Consider the following 24,260-nt stretch of genomic DNA (forward strand, 5'->3'; position numbering starts at 1 on the left):
GAAAGTCTTTTCACAATTATAATTAACTTTAAGAGAAGCTTTGCGCCATTCAAACCATCTAACTTTATGCATCAATCTCAATCAAATATCGATACAACATCCTAACATAAAGTTCAGACAGTCAATGTTGATGCTCAACAAGCAGCTAGATTTTATGCACAGAGTATTAGCAGCCATTGCACAGTACGATGTGCTCTTTCTGCATCGTGTAGTGAAATGTGTTGAACACGTGTCAATCAATCCGGACGATCCGGATGGAAACAACACTCGTATTTAGTTTTATGTAATACAAGTTTTGTAGTAGGAACAGAAGTATAACAAAGACATAGTTCAAGACTACACACTTTTAGAATATTTTTAGAATATATTGATGTTTTAGAATTTCACGCACAAGATGATAATGGAAAAACTGAAACTACATTTAAATAAACAAAAAAAAAATAATGAAAAAATACTAACAGACTTTTCACAAGTGCTCTTCTACCTTCAAACTTCAACATACAAACTTAAACCAGGTGGGCTCAGTTCTTCCTGCAGGATAACTTCCAACTTCCGATGAAGCAGAAACAAACTATACTGTAGTTCTACTACACAACAGAAGTGCATATTTCAAGTGCCACTCGGTACATCCTTCCGACATCCGTTTGTTGTGCACATACAGTTCTTCGTTTGCAGTCATGCATTTACAATATAGGGTGCATAGGAAAAAAAATCACACACACACACAACAATTGAAGTTCGACTCCTTAAAGCCAAAATAGAAAATCACTCAAATTTAGCAGGAAGTTATCATTTGTCACAAAAACTCAATAGTTCGATAGCAAACTCCATTTTGTCATGTAACAACCCTGTTCTCAGCATGGCATTGCATTGTTGGGGCCAATGCATTGAATTTAAACATCCTCCGTTCGTCGCATCCATTAGTGGTTGCGGTTAAAAACACATACTAATACTTTTCAAACACCACACACACATAAACGTGCTCAGTGGCTCAATGTCCTCCTGATCCTTGCCTTCGTCGTTGGCGGTCATGGTGAAGGTATTCTAGGTTCGATGTCTCTGTGCTCTCTTATGCTAACTAGATAGGAAAACCAACAAGCTTAGTACAAGAGAGCACAGAGGCATCGGGTTGTGGGTCAGGAGCATAGTTTTTGCATGGAAAAAGAGCAAGATAGATTGCATTCGTAAAGAATGCACGTGTGCACGTGTATGACCATGTGGTTGCTCTAAGATATTCTTTTTTAAGTGCTGCTGATTCAGGTGCCATGAATTAGTTCTGTAGGTTTATTTGAGGTTGAAATGAATATCAAATATTTTTGTTAATAATAACATGCACATCTATTTTAGTTCTTAAATGATCTCACATTTAGAAGCAACAAAAATAATGGAATAAAACATTTTCAACGTTAGTTTTTTCCCTGAATTTTTTACCTAGGACGTAAAAATAGTCATGCTGCATAAATTCGGATTTGAAACATTACAGTTCTGCAGTTTCATGATAGCTGCACCTGGTCAAATATATCATGCTTAACGAACCTAAAATCTGGAAATAAAGCCATTCTCCGGGTCAGACAATGAAACAGTAGTTCACTCTTGGAGTTGCCATATTCGTAACTATTTTTTTTTCTTGTTATGCGCACACCTAATTCTCCCATTGCATGAGCGGAAAATCCTAGATTTATGCTGTCCATTCCAATTGCGTTGAAAGCTATCGATTCTTCCTCTTGCCAGCAAAAGCGGTTCCGATTTATCACCGGCTGGTCGGCAATAGCAACAGAAAGGGGGTTCGTCCAAAGATCTAACCCTCTTTTTTATATGTAATTTAAAAATATTTATTCAATAATTTTCTCAACAAATTTGAAATAGATATACAGTTCGAAATATTTATTAGACACTTTTTATTTTAGTGCTTTATTGTATATGTATGGAAATAGCAGTCTAATTAATGAAAATCAATTTTAAATGCATTTTCTTTCTTTTTTCCGAATCTGTAATTACGAAAAAAATCGTGACGTTGCAACGCCAGTATGCCAGTATGTTTCATTCTAAAACACCTTTACCATTCAAATGTTAATACCATGCCTTGTAATTTAAATTTGATTAAATTTAATTATAGTAACATAAAACAAGTTTGTCCAAAAATATAAGAATAAGTGTTAAGTTTCCGTGTCCCGGCCGTGTGGATCAATCGGACCGCGCACTGGACTCACAATCCAGAGGTTGCTGGTTTGAATCCCGCGGCTGGCGCTCTAAAAATTCGAAGTGTAAATATAAATTTCCGACGCCATCGCTCCGTGCCGTACTCAAACACTTAGGAGCCCAGGGCGGCGAAGTCCTTGTAGTTAAAAGGAAGACACTAGTGGTTGGTACTAACAATAGTGGCCGACAGCTATATAGTCTACTTCGTCGTTAAGTTTCCGTTAAAAAAAACAATCTTTATTTACTTTCTATAACAAAGTATTTACTATTTCTATAACAAAGTATTTACTTGATATTTGTATTTGTTCGCAACAGATTCTGTTACCTAAGAAAAATAAAAATAAAATAAGAATGTAGGACACAGACACGGGGAACAATGATAAAATGGCTCTCACAAGTCGTAGTTTCAACCAATCTGGCTCATATTTGGGGGAAAGGGTTGTCTACTGGATACACGTCCGCCATATTAGTGACTTTGATTATGGATTCTCCCTTGAAAAGTTATTCATAAATGTTTGATTATGGGGTGTAAAAGTAAATTATCGATAAAAAATACTTTTTCGCTCGTAGGCTGCTATTTACACCAAAACTAATATTTCTTCAAATTTCTTTCGACGTTCCATAGGGATTAAGTTGGGCTACAATGTCCTTTCATTAGATTTGGCCAAAATTTAGAATATACCCAAAATCCAGGGCTGTCTCATTGTTCCCCACTCATTTCAGCCCATGGGTAACAATGAGACACTTTGATTTTTCTTCAATAAACTTTTCAAAATCGATGGAAATCTTTCAAAACATGAATTAAAAGTGATTTTTGGCATATTTATAGAGTTTTAACTTCATTTAACCAAAAATAAAAAGTTATTTGGTTTTAATATATGGATTTTACAAAATTTAAATACTTTTAAGTGTAACTTTTGTTATTAAAAGTTTCAAGTTGGCAAAATTGCTCTAAAATGTTCAAGGCATGTCACCTGCAATGGAACAATAGAAAAACATGATGTTTTGCTAGAAAAATGTTGATTTTCGTAGAGTGTCTCATTGTTCCCCAGCTGTCTCATTGTTCCTGCCAAGTGCGTCTACAATGAGACAGTTGAATAACTCTGGCGGTAGATGTCGGATCGATCACATATTTTGGTCAATGTTAGAACACATTACAAGAAAGATAATGCAACTAAAAGCTCATTAAAACATGCTGATGAAAAAATTAGAAAAATCGTTAATAGTTGAAAACCAAAAGTGTCTCATTGATGACTACCCTACCCTATACTAGGTTTAAGGGTCGCAAAAGATCGTGCAAGTGGGTGAAAAAAATCTTTTCATGCAAAAACGTCCGTTTTAAATTGCTAATAACTCGTCAAGATTAACTCAGAGCATTTTGCGGTCTTGGAAAAAGTGGTTTAAAGAAAACAATTACATACGTAAATAACTCCATAAATGTATAAAATTACACAAAAATATTTAAAGACAATTCCTTTGGCCGATCTGTACACTAAAATTGAAGCTTTAAAAATCCTCCCGATAAATAAATATAAACAGTTTTGTCATTTTAAACCAATCAATGACAAAAATTAAGTGATATGATGGTTTTAGGACACCTCATATCAGTTTAAAATAAAAGAATATTAATTTTTGATAACTTATCCGAAATTTTTTAATATCCATTCATAAGATTCTGAGATATGTTTACACAATCTGATTTCGGTGCATTAATCGAACTTAAAGTACCATGTGTCTCTACTAGAGACTAGACTAGTCTCTACTAGAGACTCTCTAGCACCTAACAATAAAAATAAATTTCTGTGGAAAAGTGTGGTAACCTCACCCAATCCTATCACTCAGGCCCAATGTCACTCCGAATGACGTTTGAAGTTTAGTTCACCCATTTAGAGCGAAGAGTGTTACTTAAAAGCAGCATTTGTCTCAGAAAGGTTCGACAAAAGCGTCGTTGACGAATATAAAAAAAAAACAAAAGTGTTTAATTTCGAACGCATCAACCGGAATTTTCTATCACTATGGGGGCCACGGCGTGTTTTCTAGAACAAACATTTCAAGAAAAAATAGTCATCATGACTGTCAAATGTGTCTTATAGGAAATTTTCTCAGCTTTCCAATGCTTCTAAGAGCGAAATGTTTCATCGGGAAATTTCTGAGATATCTATTTTTTAAGTTTTTTGTTTTAAATTCCTGTATTATTTATTGTAAACTTTGTAATAACTATCCTGGAAACTTGACAAATGATGTTTTTCATGTGTCATTTACTCACCAAACTGTGCAAAATGAGGCAAGAAACAACTTTGGAGAAGGTTGCAAATCGTTAAATATTTTTAAAGTTAAGTTTAGCCGAGTTTTTGAATATATGAGATTTATTCAGAAATGAAAATCATAGAACCGTATGTTTTATTTTACAATAATTAAAAGATAAAAACATAATTTTTGTTTACGAATATCACGTTTATGCTCGGATTAAGCTTGAATTAAGCTGATAAACCGATTTTTTTGTTGCAAGTTTGAGATTAGTTAGGATATCACTAGATTTTTAGGAAAAAAAATCATATTTCCTTAACCAAACATTAATCAATTGCATGGATACAAAACATGTAATATACTCGAAATTGAACTATAAATTACTGTGGCGAGCTCCACGAGAAAAACTTTTCATGAGTATGAAATGATTTTTATAATTTTCATTTGGTATGAAATGATCAAAGAATCAGCAATATTATAGAAGTCTTATCTTTTTTAAAACGTTTTAAAAATACTTTGATTTTCGTTTAAATAGTTTGGAATGGAAGCCTCTGTTTGATTTTTTTCTGTTAAATAATTATTTATTTTTGTTTAAACCAAAAAATGTATGTGGCAGTGTTTTCAACATTTAGAGTTAACACTTGTAGCACCAACGGGGTCAAAACTTACGCGAAGCACCAAGGGGTTCAAAAAAGTTGGAAATGCAACTTCATCCGGCTGTATCTCGGCGAAAACTCAACCGATTTGGATTATTCTTATTGCATTCGATCCGGAAGAATGTCAAGAATCACCCCCAACAAGGTAGATCCAAAACAGATGCGTCTACCGTAAGTTATAATAAAAAAGGCATTTCCAACTTTTTTTTCCGATGGTTGTCACGGCGTCTTTTTCAGGGGGGTAGTATTTTTTGAGAAATAGCAAGAAAACTGTCATATACATATGAAAGTGTGGAACATCCCCGTTCATTTGCGGGGCGAACGAAAATCTTTGGTCGGGAAAAATTAAAGTTATCCTCATTTGAAGTTTTTGAACTTTTTTCGTATGGGGCCAAATTTCGTCTATTTCAATTTAGTATTGTTTATAACAATCTAAATAACAATCTACATGGGCATGATTTATGGTTCAGATCATATGATTTCTTATGGGAAATGATGCAAGGAACATTTTTCCTGAAGCACGCAAAGTGATTGAAAATAAGGGAAAAAAGTTATAAAGGTTTTGTTGGAAATTTGGGAGATTTTCTGATAAAATTGCACACCTCTTTCCCAAAAACCGCAATGTTTTTGATATTCAGATCATTATTTTGATTAATTCTTTTTTTGAGAAATGTTTCTGGGCCCATTGAGTATATAAATCACTACAGAAAAGTGTAATTGGTTGGGTTTATGCTCAACTGTAAGCCACTTTTATGAATTTTGGATTTCAACCGAATCAACATATTTTTGTTTGTTTTTGTTATAAAATGTACCGTTTCCATTAGATTTTCACATTTGTATTAGTCTTATTAAACCTCACAAGAGATCTCGTACTTATTTTGAGGTCAGGTGATAACATTGTAAATCAAAATCAAATCAAACCATCCACATTAACGACCCCAGGTCTTTTGTGGTCTCTATTCCAAGTTTCTGTTCGAACCTAGGAGACCGAAGGCTTGAATGGGGAGAGCAGCCAAACCTCTTTCTACTCCAAAGAACCTTCTACCCCAGTGTTTGAACTGACGACCTTTGGATTGCGAGTCCAACCGCCGCCAGCGATTCCACCGGAGTAGGCTTGGTTTGGTTTGTTTGTAATTATGGCATGGAGACGACTCCTACACCTGGAATAACTTAACGGCCTAACAACAACCAAGGCCGGGACCGACGTTTTACTTCCTCATCCGATGGAAGGTTGGAGCAGATGGGAATCGAACCCAGGATCATCCGCTTACAAAGCGGACAGCGTAACCATTCGGCCACGCACTGCCACTGTGATCAATTATTTGTGTGTTTTTTAGCAAAACAATTTAATTGTTGTATTGTTCGTTGTTTCAAATTTGGATGCCAGACTTGTTTAGTATGTTAAGCTCAATTATTTGAGATTAAATTAATAGATTTACATACATTTAAAATTTTTAATGATTTTTACGCAATATTTATGTTATAACCAATAATTGCAAGTTCAACTCTGTAGTTTCAATACAAATAATATAGCCCAAATGGAAATAAAAATTAACAAAAGGCATAGAAATAGAAACTCTGTGATTGTATTTACACTGCATGTCTCAATTAGATACAAAACATATCATGTGGACCATGTACTCACAAAAAAGTGAAAATTTAATGTAAACGGTACATTTTATAACAAAAACAAACAAAAATATGTTGATTCGGTTGAAATCCAAAATTCATAAAAGTGGCTTACAGTTGAGCATAAACCCAACCAATTACACTTTTCTGTAGTGATTTAAATACTCAATGGGCCCAGAAACATTTCTCAAAAAAGAATTAATCAAAATAATGATCTGAATATCAAAAACATTGCGGTTTTTGGGAAAGGGGAGTGCAATTTTATCAGAAAATCTCCCAAATTTCCAACAAAACCTTTATAACTTTTTTCCCTTATTTTCAATCACTTTGCGTGCTTCAGGAAAAATGTTCCTTGCATCATTTCCCATAAGAAATCATATGATCTGAACCATAAATCATGCCCATGTAGACTTATAACAATACTAAATTGAAATAGACGAAATTTGACCCCATAGGAAAAAAGTTCAAAAACTTCAAATGAGGATAACTTTGATTTTTCCCGACCAAAGATTTTCGTTCGCCCCGCAAATGAACGGGGATGTTCCACACTTTCATATGTATATGACAGTTTTCTTGCTATTTCTCAAAAAATACTACCCCCCTGAAAAAGACGCCGTGTTGTATGAGCCTGTGAAAATGCATTTCCAACTTTTTTGACCCCGTTGGGGCTACAAGTGTTAAAACACAAGTTTTACTCCTACATTTAAATGCATTTTCATCAGTAAAACTTTTTTTTCGTTATTTCATACCCATGAGAACATGACTTTTGAACCTTGCAACAGTAATTGGTAGTACATTTTCGATTTTAAATCATTTTTTGGATCCATGTTCCCGGTTCATGTATGGTTTAAGAAGTACATATCGACGTCGTCGTGCTATCATGTCGCACCCACCATTTCGACGTTCCGAGAAAAACGCGTTTTAATGTTTGACCTTGAATCAACAAAAACTAGAGCACGCAATGTAAACAATAACAAACACGTTTTGTTTGATTGACCATTCTGTGCATTGTCCCGAAGTTTGGTTGTATTTGGTTTCTGGAGTCCCGAGTTATAATTACAAATGTTTACGGTAGTCTGACTTGTACGTGCGTAAAACGCATCCTGACCTGAAATCCCTTTGGCCAATTGTCACACTTACATCGATTTTCAGGGAGTGACAAGATAGCAGAAGATTGAAACTACTTTCATATGTAAAGTGACAAAAATGCACGGAGTTTTTTCGGTTTTTGGTGAATATCTCAGGATTGAAATCGAATTTTGGGGATCTGTGAAGGTCAAAAGGTGAGGCATTGTGAGCTGCACAAAATGGCGTTCTTAACTCAATTTGGCCCAAAATGCACGTACGACAAGTTAGCACGATGGCGACGATATCATATTTATTCATAAAAATCCAATCATAAACTTAACAATCTCAAACCTGCAACAAATTGACTGTATCAGCTCAATAAGAGCAGACACGTGATATTTGTACACAAAAATTGTGTAATAATCTTTTAATTCTTGTAAATAATATTTTTAAGAAAGTTTTATGATTTTCATGTTTGAATAAATCCCATATATTCAAAAAATCGGTTAAACTTAATTTTAATTTTTTTAGATATTTGCAACCTTCTCCAAAGTTGTTTCTTACCTTATTTTGCACATTTTGATGAGTAAATGACACATGAATAACATAATATGACAAGTTTCCAGAATAGTTATTATAAAGTTTACAATAAATAATAAAGGAATTTATAACAAAAAACTTTAAAAAAAGATATCTCAGAAATTTCCCGATGAAACATTTCGCTCTTAGAAGCATTGAAAAGCAGATAAAATTTCCTATAAGACACATTTGACAGTAGCGATGACTATTTTTTCTCCTTATGGTTGCCCAGAAAACACGCCGTGCCCCAGAAGGTTTAGAGGGTCCTGTTTTGACCTGAAGTTAGTATGAAACTTTAATCAATTTACTGTGGGAAATGTTCACTTTTTAAATTTTCTAAGAGAAAGTTTCGCAAAACGTTATAGAATTTTCCTGTTCTTAAGTTTCTTATAGGTTTTGATCCGTGAAACAACTTTGTAGCACATCACAATGCGCTAGGGGTTGATCCCAAAAAGATGCGATGTTTTTCGAGTTTATCTATCTTTTTTTGGCAAAATTTAAAAACTTGATCCGAAATTAACCTATATCTTTTCGGGAGCAATTCCTAGGGACTACCTATAAAAATCTCTTGGATGTGAAATTTTCATAGAGTATAGGAAAACATGCAAGGCTTACTAGGGTGAGCATACCTCGTAAAAAGTTTTGTAAAAAATACTTTGTCATTCATTTTATTTCAAAATCAATTTGTCACTAGGTAGCACATGTAGAGATGATAACCTGGTTTATGGACGGCCTCCACCAGTATCCAGCAGATGAAGGAAGAACTCTTCCTAGCAGAATCCATCTATTCAAACAAGCTCTGGTCTTCGTCCACCACACAAGAATATACCGCACTCTAACGGCACCCGGGAAAGAGAGATGGAAGTCAATCCGTTGAATGGCGCTGGCTAGTCTCTCCCATGAAATTGTACGAAAAAGGGCAAGATTGTGAATGCAAATTTATTCATACGACGATGGCTCTTATCGGCATTACTTTTGCCATTTGTACTCTTGACTTTGGCATAGAAACTCATATTCGAGCAGATTTGGTTTGAATGACGACCATGGGAAATGATGGGGGTGTGTCGGACTTTTGCCAACATCCCGAGCACTTGAATATTGGATGTGGTTTATTGCCAACATACACTTTGACCGGTTTTGTATATACAATGTTAATTCCTTACATTTGCTCATAACGCCGATTGCATATTTCGAGTTGGGAAAGCTTTCATCTCATTTCAAGGATGACCAATGGATTGGCTAACTCGAATGAGCATATGCCAACCAAAGCATTTGCATAACTGTGAGTGCTTTCCTTATAATCTTGAGCTGAATCAAAGCTTTCCATCTTCTATAAGTTGAGCATAAATCTGATGTAGGTAATTATTCTCTTGGCCATGCATTACAATTCATCAATCCATTAGGCTCAAGTAATTGAAAAAGCAAGTACCTTCCATTCCATATCACCATCAAGATACTTTGAATTGAACAAAGAAATTTCAGAACCCGTCATGCATCAGCATTCGATATATTATTCCTACTTCCAATGGAACAACACAGTAAACTAGAGAAAACCCCTTTCAGAATCAAGAAACACTAAAAGATTGGCTCATATTTCATTGAATTCGACTTTAATCTTCCTTTGAAAGACCTCCAGCTGGGGGTAGAAGCTGACACCCCATCACCCATTGACCACGGGCACGTATATTTTAGGTTTCCCGCTAGGAGCTGCGAGCTGCTCGCACGTCCGGAACCAGGCTGCTTTCACTTTTGTGCTTTCTCCCGGGCAATATCGCCTCCCTGCGGAGTACCGGTGGTGCAATTTGTTCCCGGAACCATATTTGGTTTTTCCCATTTTCGAGTGGGTGCCAAGTACGGTTTTATCGAAATCGAATTCGGCACACGTAATGAAAATTGATGAAAAGTTCGTGATTTTACTCGTTGGTTGAATCAATTTGTGAAAATTAATCCACCGGAAAGCTGCGGCCATCTACTGTAATCAATAGGAATAGCGAGTTCGTGGAATGGCTAGGGAGCTTTGAAAAAGGCTTTTGGATGATTTATCATGTTCATGGAAAGTCTAATCCATTCAATTGCAGTAAATATAGATTTAAACTAACGTCATGATTCGAAATCCGGACACTTAGTAGCATATCATTTTTGTTATAGTTTTAGGAGAATGCATGCAAAATATGTCTTTTCTAAAAAAATCATCAGAATTTGAAAATTAAAATGACTTGTTGTGCTTCGAATCCCGGACACTGATAAAAGCTGATTCAAAATCCGGATACTTTTGCTTCGAATTCCGGACACTCGTTTTTGCAAATCAATCGCACACATTTGGACTGAAATGTTAGTGAATGGCATTCTTTAGGTCTCAAATAAGCTGTTAACATCAAAACAATCGACATTTTATAAAAAAAGTTGCTTGAATTTAAGGAAATCAAAACCATAAATTTCTGCTTTGCCTTCCCGGTGCTTCGGACGCCTATGAAATATTTCACATGAAATGTTTCGCATTTTTGGTAATCTTAGATTTTTTTTTTATTTAATTGTTTTGACATTAACTACAGCGTCCAAACAAACTTGAAATGAAAGTTGATGTTAGAATTCATCAAATAACCCATTTTTGACATTTATAATGCGAACTTTAATCCATATAATTGATAAAAAAAGATGAGGTGTCCGGGTTTCGAAGCATCCGGGAATTCGAATCATGACGTTAGACATTTTTTTTTGTAATTGGTATGATAACAGTAATAAGAACCAATTAATTAGAGTTGGCATAGCTCAGGTAGTTATCATGCCTCTAGCATTATAGTGGAGCTATTTTGCTATCAAATCCGAAAGCTTAGACCTTGTCACTCAGTAAAAGCGGCATGTGAGCGTAAACAACGGATCTCTGGTCGTGACATTTTCGAAGAGGTGTGGTAGCAAGGTGCTCCAATCACAATATTGATTTTCTGTCCCGCCGGAAAAGGTAATCCACTCCAGCCAGTTGACATGAAGGTAAAAGCCTTGAAGTTTCTTGAAAACGAGAAATTCATACTGACTGAGAAAGAAGCGTAATGAAATGGAAGAATCTTGATCAGTCATGGTATAAGAATTATTGAAGATTATTTTCAAACCACGGTACCATAGAAAAGCACAACTTTCAAGGGTTCAATATTAAAAATGGATTGAATCTTTATGACATTTTTACAACAAGTTTTAATTTAACCCTCTACCGCACATTTTTTTCCATTTATTTTATTTGTACCATGGCATTTTTCGAGACGAGATTTGCCTGACCACGCCTTCTATCGGATGAGGAAGTAAAACGTCGGTCCATTTGCGTAAAAGAGGTTTTGGGTGACTCACCACTAGCGTGGTTCACGTTTCTATGAAAAAGACAAAAGTTGTTATTTTGTCTTGCATCAACCGGAATTTCGTTCTTTTATGTCCCCAGAACCACTCCTGAAAATTTGAGCCCATTTGGTAAGGTATAGGAGCTCCAGTTTTAATTTGAAATTTATATGGGATTTTGATTTATTTTCCATGGAAACTATCTTTTTACATTGTATTAGGATTTTTATAAATCGATGAAATGACTTGATTCTTATAGTAGGAGATAGGTTTTGAACTGGGAACAACTTTGTAGAACATACCAACATGCTAGGAAGTGACCCTTTAAAGATACAGATACTTTTAGATGGTGGCTTTTGAAGTAAAGCCCCTTCAAAAGCCACCATCTAAAAGTATCTGTATCTTTAAAGGGTCACTTCCTAGCATGTTGGTATACAAAGTTGTTCCCAGTTTAAAACCTATCTCCTACTATAAGAATCAAGTCATTTCATCGATTTATAAAAAAATCCTAATACAATGTAAAAGATAGTTTCCATGGAAAATAAATCAAAATCCCATATAAATTTCAAATTAAAACTGGAGCTCCTATACCTTACCAAATGGGCTCAAATTTTCAGGAGTGCTTCTGGGGACATAAAAGAACGAAATTCCGGTTGATGCAAGACAAAATAACAACTTTTGTCTTTTTCATAGAAACGTGAACCACGCTACTCACCACTCATAACCTTCGGACACCTAGAAATGAGCAGAAACTTGCAACAGGGACCACAAAAGACCCGGGGGTCGTCAAAGTGGATTACTTTGCTTTATTCATACCGTGTTCTAGGCTTCCTTGGTCATTTTGAGCAATCTTTGTTCTACGAAAAACTTTACTTCTTTTGTTTTATATTTTTCTTGTTTCATTTTTAGTATTTAAATTATCATTTATCATGCTTACTTAATGTTTGTTTCTGATATTATTTGGCTAACTCTTCCACCTCCTATCATTATCTTTTGCCTATCTGTTTTTTTGCTGTTTTTGCAACCACTTTTTTCATTTTTAAGCTTGTGTTTCACATTTTTTACTATTGAACGATACCATTATCAAACACAGCCAAATTTGACCCCATAAAAATATCATTTTTAAAAAAACATTGACAAAGTCACAAAAACAAGTCAAACTTCGAACCTTACAATTTTCTTAAAATTTTAAAAGTTTTTCTCTTAAAAGCTTTTTAAGATAAAAAATTGGTAGAAAATTGATTTTTTTGGCAATTGTCCACGATCCATACACAAAATTTTTTTTGTATCGACTATTGTCCACGAGGGGAGGGAGGAGGGGGTGGTAACAGATTCCCAAAAAAGTGTCCACGTGGTTTATGGATGGTCCTAATCAGGGACAGAACAAAAAACTCAAGAAAAAACTGCATATCTGGAGTATTTTTGAAAATGTCCAATAAACCAAATTTCCAGTTTTCCAGTTTTTGCTTTTTGGGTGTTTTTGAAACCGCCTTGAGTCAGGAATTTTTAAAAACACCCAAAAAGCAAAAACTGAAATTTTGGTATATTGGACCTTTTCAAAAAAAAAAACTCCAGATATTAACTTAGGCCATTGCAAATTATTTTTTTTTTGTTTTTTTTTTCTCGAATCTGACGAAAAGCGAGGAGTTTATCGTGAAGTAGATCAAAGAATTGATTCATGGAATCAAAAATTACAAGAAGATAAGTTCCATGGATTTCATGTGATTCGCGTAATCGTGAAAAATCACTGAACCAAACAGATTACCGAACAAAAAGTGCTTCTACGAACAAAGAAAAGCAGGACCACCCTAGCGGTGCAGGTGAACGATTCCCAAAACAATCAACATCGGCACCTGGTCTGCTAAAGCTCTCACCGCCTCTTCCGCGACCCCCGCCGGGTTCGCCCCGACTTTTTCAAGTTTTTTCCCCCGCGGGTCACGGTGGCAACGGAAGAAGGTTACACTTTTTCCACAATAAACCTCTCGAAACAGATTTCGCCCGAAATCACAAGATTACAAAACCGTTCATGGAGTGTGGCACCAGCTTTGGCACGTTGCCGTCCATCCGTCGGTCCCGCACAAATTGGATTTTGTCCCATTTCGGCGACACGGACTTTTGGTCATCAGTCTTGCCGGTTTCTGGGGGGGCCTGGCACGCTGGCAAAAAGTTCAAGTGTCACTTGATGAAAAGTTGCCGCCGTCGAAGAGGAGTGAGAAGATGCTGGTTCGTCGTCGTTATGGTTCTTGCCACACTGTCACCATAATTCGCTTCTCTCGAAGTGATTTAATCTCGTCCTTTGAGGTACTCCTGGAAACACCCAAAGGTGGCTTGTTTCTTGCCTCGAACAATTTCTTTTTAGTGTAGTAATGTGGCAAGATCAGGGCAACATTTCTGGTGGTATAAACTTTGAAACTAATTTCTGACGGAATTTCTGGCTACAAGTGTATGGGTAGTTTTTCCTATACGAATGTTGTAAAATGTTTAATATGAATGAACGAATCAAACCACCTGAAGGTTCTTATGGAGTGGCATTCGAAACTCTTTTTTTATGATTATACACTTGATAATGACTTTTACAGGTAAACAAATCACGTTTTTAACCAAAAATCTATTTTTGCAAATCCTGCGATGTGTAACCAAAATGCAAATACTAGTGAACTCACTGGGTTTCACTGTAATGAAACTAATTACTTTTTCTGTTATTATCGAACAAAACGGCCTTCTTTTCTCAACAAAAAAACAGAATCGAAAAGAAATACTTTTTGATACAAATGCTGTAATTATAGGTAAATCAGTCATCAATGATACTCGGGGAACAATGATAAAATGGCTCTCACAAATTGTAGTTTTAACCAAACCATCCACATGAACGACCCCAGGTCTTTTGTGGTCTCTATTGCAAGTTTCTGCTCGAACCTAGGAGTCCGAAGGCTTGAATGGGGAGAGCACTCAAACATCTTTCTACTCCAAGGAACCTTCCGCCCCAGTGTTTGAACTGACGACCTTTGGATTGCGAGTCCAACCGCCGCCAGCGATTACACCGGAGTAGGCTTGGTTTGGTGTGTTGTTTGTACTTATGGCATGGAAACGACTCCTACACCAGGAATGACTTAACGGCCTAACAACCAAGGCTGGGACCGACATTTTACTTCCTTATCCGACGGAAGGTTGCAGCTGATGGGAATCGAACCCAGAATCATCCGCTTACAAAGCGGACAGCGTCACCATTCGGCCACGCACTGCCAGTTTTAACCAATCAAGCTTATATTAGACGGAAAGGTGCGTCTACTGAATACTCTTGTGCCATAAGAAGTGTAAAAGAAAATTAAAGATATCTCTCTCGAGTTGATCCTGATTTTTTGGTGATTTTTTTTTTGACAAAAGTATGTTCTCATATACATCCTATACTGCCCCTATTCGCATAAATGTCCCATATCGACGTCGTCGTTCTATCTTGTCGCACCCGTCATTTAAACATTCTGAGAAAAACTAGTTTTTATGTTTGACCTTGAATAAATAAAAACGAAAGCACGCAATGTAAACAATAACAAACACGTCCCGAAGTTTAGTTGTAGTTAGTTACTGAAGTTCCGAGTAGTTCCGTTAGTCTTTGTACGTGCGTAAAACGCATTCTGACCTGAAATCCCTTTGGCCAGTTGTCGCACTTACGTCAATTTTCAGGGTAGCACGACAAGATTGAAGCTACTTGCATATGTAAAGTGACAAAAATGCACGAAGTTTTTTCGGATTTCGTTGAATATCTCAGAACTGAAATCGAGTTTTGGGGATCTGTGAAGGTCAAAGGTGAGGCATTGTGAGCTGCACAAAATGGTGTTCTTAACTCAATATGGCCCAAAATGCACGTATGACAAGTTAGCACGATGGCGACGATATGGTCGATTTTGAGTTTTGTACTAAAATAGAGTCCATTTTTGAATTAGGGTACAGTAGTCATCAATGAGACACGGTGAACATTGATAAAATGGATCTCACAAGTCGTAGTTTTAACCAAAAAGGCAAGTAGTTTTAACCAAAAGAGAAAAGGTGTGTCTACTAGATACACGTCTGCCATAATAGTGGCTTTGGTTATGGACGCTTCCTTACAAAGTTATTCATTCAAGTTTGATTCTGGGGTGTAAAAGTAAATTATGACTAAAAAATACATTTTTGCTCATAGGCTGCCATTAATACAAAAATTAATATTTCTCCAAATTTCTTTCGTCATTTCACAGGGCATGAGTTGGGTTACAATGTTCTATTATCAGGTTTGGCCAAAATTTAGTATATAACCAGAATCCAGGGCTGTCTCATTGTTCCCCACTCTTTTCGGCCCATGGGTAGCAATGATACACTTTGGTTTTTCTTCATTAAACTTTTCAAAATCTGTGGAAATCTTTCAAAACATGAATTGGAAGTGATTTTTTGCATATTTATTGAGTTTGAACTTGGCCTTATACGAGCCCCACCTGAAAAATGCCCAAACATTTGTTCCGCTTAACGGTACACATCAACCATAGCTTTTGCACCCAGATTTTGTTACAGACATTTTAGTATCTTCAATACTGCGAGAACTATCGATATTAGAGGTGGGCAAAACCGCTCTTTTTTAGGAGCCGCTCATTTTCGTTCGCTCATTAAAAAAGAACCACTCTTTTGAACGGCTCTTTCGCTCTTTTTCAAAGTTTGGATAGAAAGGTTTTTTTTATGAATAATGTGATCTTAAAGGTTTCCTAACATTGGACTTTTATAAATTATTTGATAAAACAAATTAAAACTGAAAACGAGAAGATGCCCTTGGAAACCATAGTTGTTGGTGGTCTCTTTGTCAAGATTTCTACTCGAACCTAAACATTCGGGTAATTGAATGGCATCCAAACTTAAATCAAGGATGCTGGAAAAATTGTTTTTAATTGCGTTTATTTCTGCAAGAACTGAACTAATTCTGATGTTTTATTTGAAGAAAATATTCTGTGAACTCTTTTCTACATTCTGATTTAATCGATAAAGTCTCTAAACGCTAAAGCTTAATCGGACAAATCTCTAAACTATTCAGTAGGTTTTTGGTAATATTTTACAAATTATGCAGTTTGAAATGCTCAAATTCGTATTTTGGTTAAACTTTAGTGTACAATCAGTTGTACAATGATTTTTTTTTTTCATTTTGTTCAGACAATTATTTACTTTTGAGATAAATTCTTATTAGCATTGAAATATTTGAAGTCACATTTCCAATTCTCAAAAACAAATTTAATACTATTTTTTTGGAAATTCAATAAATAATATTTATAACATAAATCATGCCATCTTGAAACGGTTCTTTCAAAAGACCGAACTTTAAAAAAACGCGGTTCTTTTTTCTGAGCCACGGTTCGTTCGCTTTTTTCAGTGAACCGGCTCTTTGAGTGGCTCGCTCATTTTTTGTCCACCTCTAATATAGATGAATCCATTTTTGACACTTTGTTCCCAAATAAAAAAAGATGTCTGCTGCTTGAAAATATAAATTAAGCAGAACAAAGTAAAAAGCACTAATGAAATCATCCTTACAGAGAAACAAAACTTTTACATCAAGCAAAAAGTTTTCTTTCCCAAAAGCGAATCCATGGGCAGACAAAATTTCTTTTAAAATTGAGTCAATACAAAGTCCCAAGATTCCTGCCAATGATAGTGACTTTTGTGAGAGTCCAAAAGTAGGTAGCACTTACGCCGTACAAAAAAAGCAGCAAAATAGTTGCAAGGTTCGGGGTGCGAAAGTTCATTAGCGAAGATTGCAGAAGGAAAAGTTTGTCGAAAATCTTGTGCGCCTTTGTTGTAAAATATTGTGAAAGATAATAACAGGAAAATAAAATCACAAGAAACAATTTTGCCTTGTAGCCTCGGTGCCAAAATCTCCAGACGAACTTGCTGCCCCGTTATGTTTGCCCTATTTTGCCAAAAGAAGATCCTCTCGAGATAGGAAAGAAAAACTTTTTCCCTTGGTCCAGGGTGTTGGTGGTGGTGACGCTCTCCGCAGCACTTTTCCGAACTACTTTGGCTACCGAGGATCGGGGAGGCAGTTCGGAGATGAGGCGCCCGTTTCTTCGTTTACGAGTCGTTGAACTAGGAAAAGCTTCCATTACCATCATCATCGCGTAGCAACTTGGTCGGGCTTCGACGGATCCCACCACACTGCTCCTGGGTGGGATTAATGACGGGCCTGGTGGCACTACCGGGAATCTTCTCTGCCAAGCTGGCAAAACCAGACGCGAGAGTATCTCCGCTGCTTGTTTTACTTTTACAAGAGCGCGGTAAGTTGCAAAGTTTTGCTCTTCATCTGCACTGAGGTGGATGCGAACGCGATAAAGGGGAAAGTTCTGACGGGAATCCGTAAAAAACGGCTGAAGGAGGCCAAGGTAATGGGGTATCATAACTTTGAGTTACCAAGTAAGATGGAATATTACCAAGAATGGAATATTCAATGCATTGTGAAGCCATATTTCAATCAATTTTTAATCTGCTAAGATTAAGATTCTTCTGCAGATCGTCAATCGAAAAATTAAATGATTGAACTATCGTAACTTTACATAATCACATGGTTTTCCACGAGTTATTTTGTGCAGAGGTAACAGCAAGCTATAAAATTTTATGGTACCAACATACGTCACTTTCTACAAATTAGTTAAAGGGCTCGTTGAATGTTGATGGCAATTTGTATGGTGGTTGTCACAAGTGTGCCACCAATATTTCGATTTCATACTTGGAACGTTTGTTGAGTGATAGTGTACAAACTGATCGCTTCATTAAGAATTATTCTATAAGTAGCTGTTTTGAAAATATTCACCCTAAAATATGGGCCTAATTATTTTGGCTAAGGAATCCCCAGAAAAATTTCAAGCTCGATCGAAAAACCTTTTTTCGGTATAGGCTCTTTTCAAATGGAATTGCTGTATAGAGACTTTTGTGTAAATTTGGCTGGAAAATTGATTCCCGCAATTGGTTTTTTGAAAATTTTGACGTTTAGGTCACCTTTCAAAAAAAGATTTTAAGTAAATGATTTTTGTATTTTTAGGAGAGTTGCTCCATTCGGATTTTTCGTGAGTCTTTTTTTAACATCTAAGGCTATTTCCACAAAAAAAACGATAACCGATTATTTATAACGTCAGCACAAAAGAAAGTGACATGATACAAAAAATCTTACGATGAAAGCAAGGTATTATAAATGATGTGTTTCGAAAAGAAATTGAAAAAGCAATTTTCACCAAAAGAATATTTTTAATCGTACAAACTCTTAATCAAACATGACAAACGCGAGCAAAGCGAGCTTCCCATGCACCAGCGACGTCGCACACCACGGTTTTGGTGTTCTAGTTTTAGTACGAGCCCATAAACTGAACTAAGCAGGCGCAAAGCAAATCGAGGTACAAGTGAACCGCGTATGCCACAAGCTTGACATTCAGCATCTACGAAAGTGAGAATCAGAGATAGCTATTTTTACAACCGCACCACTACACACTCAATCGCGATACCTTAGTTAGATAGCGATTGGCGGCGCGAGCATTGGAAACTTTGAAAACGATATAAACGATGAAAAGCTTAAAAAGCTCCTACTGGAATCCAATGAACTCTGTTAAATAAACTTACGAAATCACGAAAACATGAAGCCAACTTTTAGGCGATTTTAGGAGCACACGGGAAACAAATTGTAGCCGGATGAATGTCCTGTGTCACAAAAGTTTTTGCATAAGGGTAATTCTCCGCCAACTCACACAGCAGTTGCCCCGACCCCTCTTCGATTTGCGTGAAACTTTGTCCTAAGGGGTAACTTTTGTTCCTGATCACGAATCCGAGGTCCGTTTTTTGATATCTCGTGACGGCGGGACGGTACGACCCCTTCCATTTTTGAACATGCGAAAAAAGAGGTGTTTTTCAATAATTTGCAGCCTGAAACGGTGATGAGATAGAAATTTGGTGTCAAAGGGACTTTTATGTAAAATTAGACGCCCGATTTGATGGCGTACTCAGAATTCCAAAAAAACTTATTTTCATCGAAAAAACACTAAAAAAGTTTTATAAATTCTCCCATTTTCCGTTACTCACTGTAAAAATTTTGGAACATGTCATTTTATGGGAAATTTAATGTACTTTCGAATCTACATTGTCCCAGAAGGGTCATTTTTCATTTAGAACAAAATTTTTCATTTTAAAATTTCGTGTTTTTCTTTGCAGGGTTATTTTTTAGAGTGTAACAATGTTCTACAAAGTTGTAGAGCAGACAATTACAAAAATTTTGATATATAGACATAAGGGTTTGCTTATAAACATCACGAGTTATCGCGATTTTACGAAAAAAGTTTTGAAAAAGTTTCTTTTGCGTTTCTCTTTGTTTCGTCGTCCGTGTCTGTCGCGGGTGACCATGAACGGCCATGTTCGATGACGACCAACTTTTCAAAACTTTTTTCGTAAAATCGCGATAACTCGTGATGTTTATAAGCAAACCCTTATGTCTATATATCAAAATTTTTGTAATTGTCTGCTCTACAACTTTGTAGAACATTGTTACACTCTAAAAAAACCCTGCAAAGTTAGAAAAAACACGAAATTTTAAAATGAAAATTTTGTTCTAAATGAAAAATGACCCTTCTGGGACAATGTAGATTCGAAAAGTACATTAAATTTCCCATAAAATGACATGTTCCAAAATTTTTTACAGTCGAGTAACGGAAAATGGGAGAATTTTTAAAACTTTTTTAGTGTTTTTTTCGATGAAAAATACGTTTTTTCGGAATTCTGAGTACGCCATCAAATCGGGCGTCTAATTTTACATAAAAGTCCCTTTGACGCCAAATTTCTATCTCATCACCGTTTCAGGCTGCAAATTATTGAAAAACACCTCTTTTTCGCATGTTTAAAAATGGAAGGGGTCAACCACCCCTCCGTCACGAGATATCAAAAAACGGACCTCGGATTCGTGATCAGAGACAAAAGTTACCCCTTAGGACAAAGTTTCACGCAAATCGAAGAGGGGTCGGGGCAACTTTTCCCGATTTCGTGTGAGTTGGTAGAGAATTACCCATAAACATTGGACAGTTATGCAAAAACGGACAGGGCAAAAGAAACCGAAAAACTACGATATCTTACATGTTGTAGGAAACATCGGTAGAAAAGCTACTACAAACGAGTATATCTCGAGACACAAAATATATGTGCCAGAATTCTCGCGCCAGTATTCGAAGCTCAACTTGACAACATGTCAACTTGGCGACGAAGCGTCGAAAATCAATGCAGTTTGATTTTTTAGCGATTTTCCGATTAAAATTCCTGCTGAATCGTCATATTAACGAACATGAAAATGATATCCAGCCATAAAGTAAAACCTATACCTTTCTTTAAGTAAGAAAGGCAATAAGCGATAAAAATCCTGGACTCATCTTCACATTTGAATTATAAACTCAAAAATCAGAACATCTCTTAAAAGTGGCGTTTATTTTCTTTCAGTTTATTTTTTTTAGAAAGCCCGTCTAATTTTCTGCAAGTTTGTCTTCAACCGCTTTTTGATACCATGCAACAGCTTCGAGATATAGCAATACTTAAATTACGAAATAAACAAATGCTATTTAAAAAAACCTACGCCCTCCTCAAATGTTATTATTAAGTGCAACTGGCTTCATTTACACAAAAATGGCTTATATAAGCATAAGAAAGCATGTCTACAAAGTTTCATTGAAATCGGAGAGGGTCCGGTACAACCGATTCCCTTTTTAAAATTGAACTGCTCCAATAAATTTAAAATAAAAATAAAAAAAATGAAAAAAATAATAAAAACTATTTCCAGAATTTGGGAAAAAAGTTTAAATGCTCAAATACTAAGTTCTGCAATTCTTAATGTGCATTAATTTTAATTTTAATTTTTGACAAAACATTCGATTTTTTAACGTTCCAGTTTCTCAGGAAGTCTATGTTAAAATAAATAGCTCAACATTGTTTTGTTGTTTCAATAATGTATGGTTCGCTGCAACTTTTAGGGTTCATCAAGAGTAAAAGACTATATTTTCAAGTGGCTTATAGTTCATCAAATGCAATATTTTGGTAATTTCAATTTCTTAAAAATAGTTCAGTTCAGTTCAGTTACATTATTACCAGTTAGGCGTCATCCATAAAGTACGTCACGCTCTAGGGGGGGAGGGGGGGTTGTCTCAAGCGTGACAAAGTGTGACAAGGGGGAGAGGGGGGGTCCGTGAGACTGTGACGTCACGCTAGACTATTTCCTGAATACTGAAAATTCAGTCAAAGAATATATCTAAAAAAAGTTTTTGTTTTTTTTTGATAAAAAAAAATCAAACACGACACAAGGCTTTAAGATACAGAGTTTTCGATGATAGATTTAATATGCTTAAATCATTAGATTTTCAAAAAAAAAACTGTGGATGGTGATTTTTATCACTACAACATTCAACAAATTAAAAATAAAAATCTAAACACAACCTGTAAAATTCAAAACTTTCTCGATTGAACTCCGAATTTATAAATAATCCTATTTAAAAATCATGTGATAATTATTCAAAAAATCAATATCGAAGGGGGAGGAGGTCAACAGAATGTGATGTACTTTTCGAAGGGGGGTTGGAGCGAGCGTGACAAAGTGTGACATAGGGGGGAGGGGGGGTTAATTTTGGCCGATTTTAGCGTGACATACTTTATGGATGATACCTTACTCCATGTATTTATTAATGAAAGTTAACAAAGTTATGGACAATATTAGTTTTTTGAATTTATACCGCGTTTATCTGTTGAAACAAATTGAACAGAGTCATACTTACAAGGGAAAATAGATAACGTTCTTTGGAAACCTGTAAAAAAAAGAAAAAAAATGTTATTAAGTATTATTACAGCTTATGGTCATTTTCGCTATTTAGTAAATAATTACATAATTTTAACTGATGGTGTGGGTAATTGTCATTTGTATAGCACATGAAGGTTGCAACATTTGTTAAGATTTCAGTTAAAACTTATGTCTCATCTCGCCTTTTTTCTCAGCTCTTTTCAAATAAAAATTTAAACACATTTATGAATCATTTCTAGACAAATCATTAGCGAATTTTCGTTGAAATTAAAAAGAAGAGATAATTGAAATTTCCATCATTAAACTGCTTCCCAAGACCACAAACCGTCCGTCCTTCCGCTTATAAGGCAACGCCAGCACAAAATATTTGTGGTAAAAATGTAAAACACGTTGGTAGTTACCGCCCTTTTGATGTGGTGAAGGCTGATGCGTACAAAGGAGAATTTTCACCAGATTCTTCTCGCATTCGCCAGCCAGCGGTGGGCAGTGGGGGCTATTAAGGTTTAGATAACTCTGCCTCTTTTTGTCTTCTAAGAAGTACGAAAGTGAAAATTTGTTTCTGCTTATGAACATTTAAGGAGCCACAATTAGATTTGAAAAGCTTTAGAAACATTAAATCATAAAAAGTGTCATAGTTGGATTAGAAAACTCTCGAAAAGTGGTAATTATAAATCCTAATTAATTTCGTATTAGAATTATTTGAGCAATCAGGCGTGATGATTTAGATAATTTTGTATTGATTATGTGGAAATATTTTCAGCAAAAACACAGTTCAATTTAGGATTTCGAATGTGAATCCATTTAAAAATAAAATGCGTGGGATAAATTTTCGAGGCTGCTTATTTTCTCGAAACACCTACGTCATTGAATTCTAGATTGAATCCAAACGCAAAGCTTTGTCAACCTACGATTTTTGTTGGAAGCAAAAGAGTGTGAACCAGTTAGCTTTGCCACAAATAGAAGCACTGCAAAAACGTGTATCTTATTGGTTCATCCTACAGATTTCTAAAGAACAAATTTTGAATAACAGCAATGTGGTGTGATTTCCAAATGAAGAAGTCGTTAGGCAACCGACGACAAACGTGTTAAGGCATTCAGCATTCATGTACCGTTCTATTTCCGTAGTTACATCTATTCCAAATTTAATCATACAGATCTGATATTCCTGGCTCTGACCAAAAAGGGCTCAGCCAAACTACGTGTGAACCATAATAAGTAGATTAATCAATGGCAATGTCCTCGTTTTTTGCCCTGTTGCTCCGAATGGAACGTGACTGACATCCAATGACTTGGAAGCTGTGTGCATGCATACACAGCAGGAGTTACACTACTACTCAAAGTGCTACAAACTTTTGCCATCACAGCTTGAGGTTTTACCCCCCGTTTGGGGTTGGTTCCACCCTTGACCCAACATCGAAAAAGAAAATGAAGAAGAGCTAAAACCAAGCTGCTGTGGTTCACCAAGAATCTTGTGCATCGAGAAAAGATCCCAACCCACGTTAGTCTTCCTAAGCCAGTGTTTCTGTTAGTATTTCCTTTTTCTTCTTCTACTTTTTACCCATGAAAACTGTTGCAAATAAACACACACACACACACACACACACACACACACACACACACACACACACACACACACACACACATTTTTGCCCACACATTCCCAGCAGGACTTCTGAGTGGTTTTGAGATATTTCATGTGGTTTGGAGGTGAGAAATAGCAGCAACTCCTGAACTGACCTGAA

At 35.9% G+C, this 24,260-nt stretch overlaps 1 protein-coding gene across 1 annotated transcript in view; it reads right to left on the reverse strand.

The window, feature by feature from the left end:
• The window catches only part of LOC6030808, a 219,733-nt gene that overhangs the window by 155,501 nt on the left and 39,972 nt on the right, over positions 1–24,260 (reverse strand). Inside the window, 1 exon segment of the mRNA XM_038260053.1 lies at positions 22,496–22,525. The gene's annotated coding sequence lies outside the window, so the exon portion shown is untranslated.

The sequence above is a fragment of the Culex quinquefasciatus genome, chromosome 3 (genome assembly GCF_015732765.1).
Source record: "Culex quinquefasciatus strain JHB chromosome 3, VPISU_Cqui_1.0_pri_paternal, whole genome shotgun sequence".
NCBI lineage: Eukaryota > Metazoa > Arthropoda > Insecta > Diptera > Culicidae > Culex > Culex quinquefasciatus.